The sequence below is a fragment of the Dreissena polymorpha genome, chromosome 5 (assembly GCF_020536995.1).
Source record: "Dreissena polymorpha isolate Duluth1 chromosome 5, UMN_Dpol_1.0, whole genome shotgun sequence".
Classification (NCBI taxonomy): Eukaryota; Metazoa; Mollusca; class Bivalvia; order Myida; family Dreissenidae; genus Dreissena; species Dreissena polymorpha.
This window is the reverse complement of record NC_068359.1, coordinates 22,136,135-22,142,838: the sequence shown is the minus strand read 5'-3', so window position 1 is coordinate 22,142,838 and position 6,704 is coordinate 22,136,135.

Sequence of the window (6,704 nt, the reverse complement as noted above, 5' to 3'; positions counted from 1 at the left end):
CTAGAGTTATCGCTAGTTGATATATGTATTATATCGCTTTGACCTTAGACGTTGAGCATGGACGAACAGTGCTGTACTTTTATATTTGAGCCTTGTTTTGTGAAAACTGGGCTTAATGCATGTGCGTAAAGTGTCGTCCGAGATTAGCCTGTGACGTCCGCACAGGCTAATCAGGGACGACACTTTCCGCCATAACTTGATATTCGGTAAGGAGGGACTTCATTGAAACAAAAAATACCATAACAGCGGAAAGTGTCGTCCCTGGTTAGCCTGTGCGGACTGCACAGGCTAATCTGGGCCGACGCTTTACGCAAATGCATTTTGCCCAATTTTCACAGAACAAGACACATTTGATCTCCAAGTGCTACGTTGCTCATGTAGACGCCTGTAGGTAAACATTGTGCTATGTAATCATAAAATCATCTTGAAGAAGAAAGCGAGTGGACAAGTTTGTGACAAACGGACGGATAACTTGACTCATAGAAAGCCCAAGCTCATGCCAAATGATAGTGGAGGTTGAAATGGGGTGGGTGTTATAATTACAAGTTTAATTGACCTAACGGTGGATTTATTAACTTGATGGCCGTGGGAAATGCGTCGAGTCCGTTGTGAAGAATGTTGATTTATTATATTTAATGGGTGTGACCTTGACCTTTTAACACGGGAAATATGTATTCCAGGTAAACAGGTTGTGTTCAAATATAATAATGAATGACGACGATTCAGTCATGACAAGCTGTATTTCGCCCACATTTGATAGGCGTATGGTCGGGCGCACTCTCGTACGAACACTAGATTTCGACAGTTATATCGAGCTTTTTGCAAGCATGCTCGAGAGTAAAAAATTATGTTTTATGGTATTGCATATGCTTTGTTTAATTAGTTCCAATAGAAACATGTAGTTATTTAACCATTTGCCAGCTGGTACCGGTTGCTATGCTGAGGTGGTGAAAATGAGGTCAAGAACTTCACAACGCCGCGTGCGCCCCAGCCGTCATCGTGGACATGAGCGCCGGAAGTGCCCTCGTGCGGCGCCTACGTCACTCTATTGCGTGATTGATCATATCACATATTCGCTAAATTTCATGTAATTTATTTAGTTGTTTTGCGTTGTAAGAAGCATACGTGAAATTGAATGTCTACTAACACTATCTTGTTGTGCGGATGGAATCATGTGCCTCAAATTCCATGTTTGTTGCGTCAACGCCTTTTCTTGACTTCATAACATAGGATAATCAATAATAGAGTGTCATTAAAATATTCTCCTAGAAGAGTTTGTCATGTACAGTGGTTAAATATGCCAGAGTAGATAATTTTTGAAAATATTTTGTGGATATTGTAAATTTGACATCCAACATTTTGACATTGCTACGTTTTCATAGAGTTTATTTTCATAACCTTCGCTTGCGAAAATTGAAAACAAAAGTGGCTTGATTGTGAATATTATCAAAATGACAATGTTTCAATTGTTGTAAACAATTATTGATTCTTTTTGTCAATGTGTGGATTGTCTATTTTAATAGCAATAGATCTTCGAAGAACTGGTTTCTTATGTAAACAAATGCTGTCATCAAGTATGAAATCGTACTTATGTCTTGTTGACATATTAAATACAGAAAAATTACATTATTGCTTTTACTGATTGTTTGTGAACTACACAATGTTATATGTTTTATATAACGAAAAATAAATAATAACCTTTCTACTACGAAGCCAGTAGATGTTGACGACTTGGTTTCCATAAAAATCCAAATCAAGATAAAAGTGATTATAATATAAAGAAGTGAAACTCCAGCTGCAGTATGGCATTCTTATTATATACAATTTGTTGGTCCTTTATTTAAGGCCAGTGACCAATTGCCAAAACAGTACGAAACAGCACAATACGAAACAACATACATACAAAGAAGAATAATGCTGGGGTCACCGCCTTGGAACGCTCTATACATGCATATCATTGGAATATCATATTTGTAGCCAACCAATCTTTGGTGAATTTTCATTAACAACACTCTCTAAAACTAGTGATGTACCATTTGTAGCCAACCAATCTTTGGTGAATTTTCATTAACAACACTCTCTAAAACTAGTGATGTACCATTTGTAGCCAACCAATCTTTGGTGAATTTTCATTAGCAACACTCTCTAAAACTAGTGATGTACCATTTGTAGCCAACCAATCTTTGGTGAATTTTCATTAGCAACACTCTCTAAAACTAGTGATGTACCATTTGTAGCCAACCAATCTTTGGTGAATTTTCATTAACAACACTCTCTAAAACTAGTGATGTACCATTTGTAGCCAACCAATCTTTGGTGAATTTTCATTAACAACACTCTCTAAAACTAGTGATGTACCATTTGTAGCCAACCAATCTTTGGTGAATTTTCATTAACAACACTCTCTAAAACTAGTGATGTACCATTTGTAGCCAACCAATCTTTGGTGAATTTTCATTAACAACACTCTCTAAAACTAGTGATGTACCATTTGTAGCCAACCAATCTTTGGTGAATTTTCATTAACAACACTCTCTAAAACTAGTGATGTACCATTTGTAGCCAACCAATCTTTGGTGAATTTTCATTAACAACACTCTCTAAAACTAATGATGTACCATTTGTAGCCAACCAATCTTTGGTGAATTTTCATTAACAACACTCTCTAAAACTAGTGATGTACCATTTGTAGCCAACCAATCTTTGGTGAATTTTCATTAACAACACTCTCTAAAACTAGTGATGTACCATTTGTAGCCAACCAATCTTTGGTGAATTTTCATTAACAACACTCTCTAAAACTAGTGATGTACCATTTGTAGCCAACCAATCTTTGGTGAATTTTCATTAACAACACTCTCTAAAACTAGTGATGTACCATTTGTAGCCAACCAATCTTTGGTGAATTTTCATTAACAACACTCTCTAAAACTAGTGATGTACCATTTGTAGCCAACCAATCTTTGGTGAATTTTCATTAACAACACTCTCTAAAACTAGTGATGTACCATTTGTAGCCAACCAATCTTTGGTGAATTTTCATTAGCAACACTCTCTAAAACTAGTGATGTACCATTTGTAGCCAACCAATCTTTGGTGAATTTTCATTAACAACACTCTCTAAAACTAGTGATGTACCATTTGTAGCCAACCAATCTTTGGTGAATTTTCATTAACAACACTCTCTAAAACTAGTGATGTACCATTTGTAGCCAACCAATCTTTGGTGAATTTTCATTAACAACACTCTCTAAAACTAGTGATGTACCATTTGTAGCCAACCAATCTTTGGTGAATTTTCATTAGCAACACTCTCTAAAACTAGTGATGTACCATTTGTAGCCAACCAATCTTTGGTGAATTTTCATTAGCAACACTCTCTAAAACTAGTGATGTACCATTTGTAGCCAACCAATCTTTGGTGAATTTTCATTAGCAACACTCTCTAAAACTAGTGATGTACCATTTGTAGCCAACCAATCTTTGGTGAATTTTCATTAGCAACACTCTCTAAAACTAGTGATGTACCATTTGTAGCCAACCAATCTTTGGTGAATTTTCATTAACAACACTCTCTAAAACTAGTGATGTACCATTTGTAGCCAACCAATCTTTGGTGAATTTTCATTAGCAACACTCTCTAAAACTAGTGATGTACCATTTGTAGCCAACCAATCTTTGGTGAATTTTCATTAGCAACACTCTCTAAAACTAGTGATGTACCATTTGTAGCCAACCAATCTTTGGTGAATTTTCATTAGCAACACTCTCTAAAACTAGTGATGTACCATTTGTAGCCAACCAATCTTTGGTGAATTTTCATTAGCAACACTCTCTAAAACTAGTGATGTACCATTTGTAGCCAACCAATCTTTGGTGAATTTTCATTAACAACACTCTCTAAAACTAGTGATGTACCATTTGTAGCCAACCAATCTTTGGTGAATTTTCATTAACAACACTCTCTAAAACTAGTGATGTACCATTTGTAGCCAACCAATCTTTGGTGAATTTTCATTAACAACACTCTCTAAAACTAGTGATGTACCATTTGTAGCCAACCAATCTTTGGTGAATTTTCATTAACAACACTCTCTAAAACTAGTGATGTACCATTTGTAGCCAACCAATCTTTGGTGAATTTTCATTAACAACACTCTCTAAAACTAGTGATGTACCATTTGTAGCCAACCAATCTTTGGTGAATTTTCATTAACAACACTCTCTAAAACTAGTGATGTACCATTTGTAGCCAACCAATCTTTGGTGAATTTTCATTAACAACACTCTCTAAAACTAGTGATGTACCATTTGTAGCCAACCAATCTTTGGTGAATTTTCATTAACAACACTCTCTAAAACTAGTGATGTACCATTTGTAGCCAACCAATCTTTGGTGAATTTTCATTAACAACACTCTCTAAAACTAGTGATGTAACATTTGTAGCCAACCAATCTTTGGTGAATTTTCATTAACAACACTCTCTAAAACTAGTGATGTACCATTTGTAGCCAACCAATCTTTGGTGAATTTTCATTAGCAACACTCTCTAAAACTAGTGATGTTCCATTTGTAGCCAACCAATCTTTGGTGAATTTTCATTAGCAACACTCTCTAAAACTAGTGATGTACCATTTGTAGCCAACCAATCTTTGGTGAATTTTCATTAGCAACACTCTCTAAAACTAGTGATGTACCATTTGTAGCCAACCAATCTTTGGTGAATTTTCATTAACATAACTCTCTAAAACTAGTGATGTACCATTTGTAGCCAACCAATCTTTGGTGAATTTTCATTAACAACACTCTCTAAAACTAGTGATGTACCATTTGTAGCCAACCAATCTTTGATGAATTTTCATTAACAACACTCTCTAAAACTAGTGATGTACCATTTGTAGCCAACCAATCTTTGGTGAATTTTCATTAACAACACTCTCTAAAACTAGTGATGTACCATTTGTAGCCAACCAATCTTTGGTGAATTTTCATTAACAACACTCTCTAAAACTAGTGATGTACCATTTGTAGCCAACCAATCTTTGGTGAATTTTCATTAACAACACTCTCTAAAACTAGTGATGTACCATTTGTAGCCAACCAATCTTTGGTGAATTTTCATTAACAACACTCTCTAAAACTAGTGATGTACCATTTGTAGCCAACCAATCTTTGGTGAATTTTCATTAACAACACTCTCTAAAACTAGTGATGTACCATTTGTAGCCAACCAATCTTTGGTGAATTTTCATTAACAACACTCTCTAAAACTAGTGATGTACCATTTGTAGCCAACCAATCTTTGGTGAATTTTCATTAACAACACTCTCTAAAACTAGTGATGTACCATTTGTAGCCAACCAATCTTTGGTGAATTTTCATTAACAACACTCTCTAAAACTAGTGATGTACCATTTGTAGCCAACCAATCTTTGGTGAATTTTCATTAACAACACTCTCTAAAACTAGTGATGTACCATTTGTAGCCAACCAATCTTTGGTGAATTTTCATTAACAACACTCTCTAAAACTAGTGATGTACCATTTGTAGCCAACCAATCTTTGGTGAATTTTCATTAACAACACTCTCTAAAACTAGTGATGTACCATTTGTAGCCAACCAATCTTTGGTGAATTTTCATTAACAACACTCTCTAAAACTAGTGATGTACCATTTGTAGCCAACCAATCTTTGGTGAATTTTCATTAGCAACACTCTCTAAAACTAGTGATGTTCCATTTGTAGCCAACCAATCTTTGGTGAATTTTCATTAGCAACACTCTCTAAAACTAGTGATGTACCATTTGTAGCCAACCAATCTTTGGTGAATTTTCATTAGCAACACTCTCTAAAACTAGTGATGTACCATTTGTAGCCAACCAATCTTTGGTGAATTTTCATTAGCAACACTCTCTAAAACTAGTGATGTACCATTTGTAGCCAACCAATCTTTGGTGAATTTTCATTAACAACACTCTCTAAAACTAGTGATGTACCATTTGTAGCCAACCAATCTTTGGTGAATTTTCATTAGCAACACTCTCTAAAACTAGTGATGTACCATTTGTAGCCAACCAATCTTTGGTGAATTTTCATTAGCAACACTCTCTAAAACTAGTGATGTACCATTTGTAGCCAACCAATCTTTGGTGAATTTTCATTAGCAACACTCTCTAAAACTAGTGATGTACCATTTGTAGCCAACCAATCTTTGGTGAATTTTCATTAGCAACACTCTCTAAAACTAGTGATGTACCATTTGTAGCCAACCAATCTTTGGTGAATTTTCATTAACAACACTCTCTAAAACTAGTGATGTACCATTTGTAGCCAACCAATCTTTGGTGAATTTTCATTAACAACACTCTCTAAAACTAGTGATGTACCATTTGTAGCCAACCAATCTTTTGTGAATTTTCATTAACAACACTCTCTAAAACTAGTGATGTACCATTTGTAGCCAACCAATCTTTGGTGAATTTTCATTAACAACACTCTCTAAAACTAGTGATGTACCATTTGTAGCCAACCAATCTTTGGTGAATTTTCATTAACAACACTCTCTAAAACTAGTGATGTACCATTTGTAGCCAACCAATCTTTGGTGAATTTTCATTAACAACACTCTCTAAAACTAGTGATGTACCATTTGTAGCCAACCAATCTTTGGTGAATTTTCATTAACAACACTCTCTAAAACTA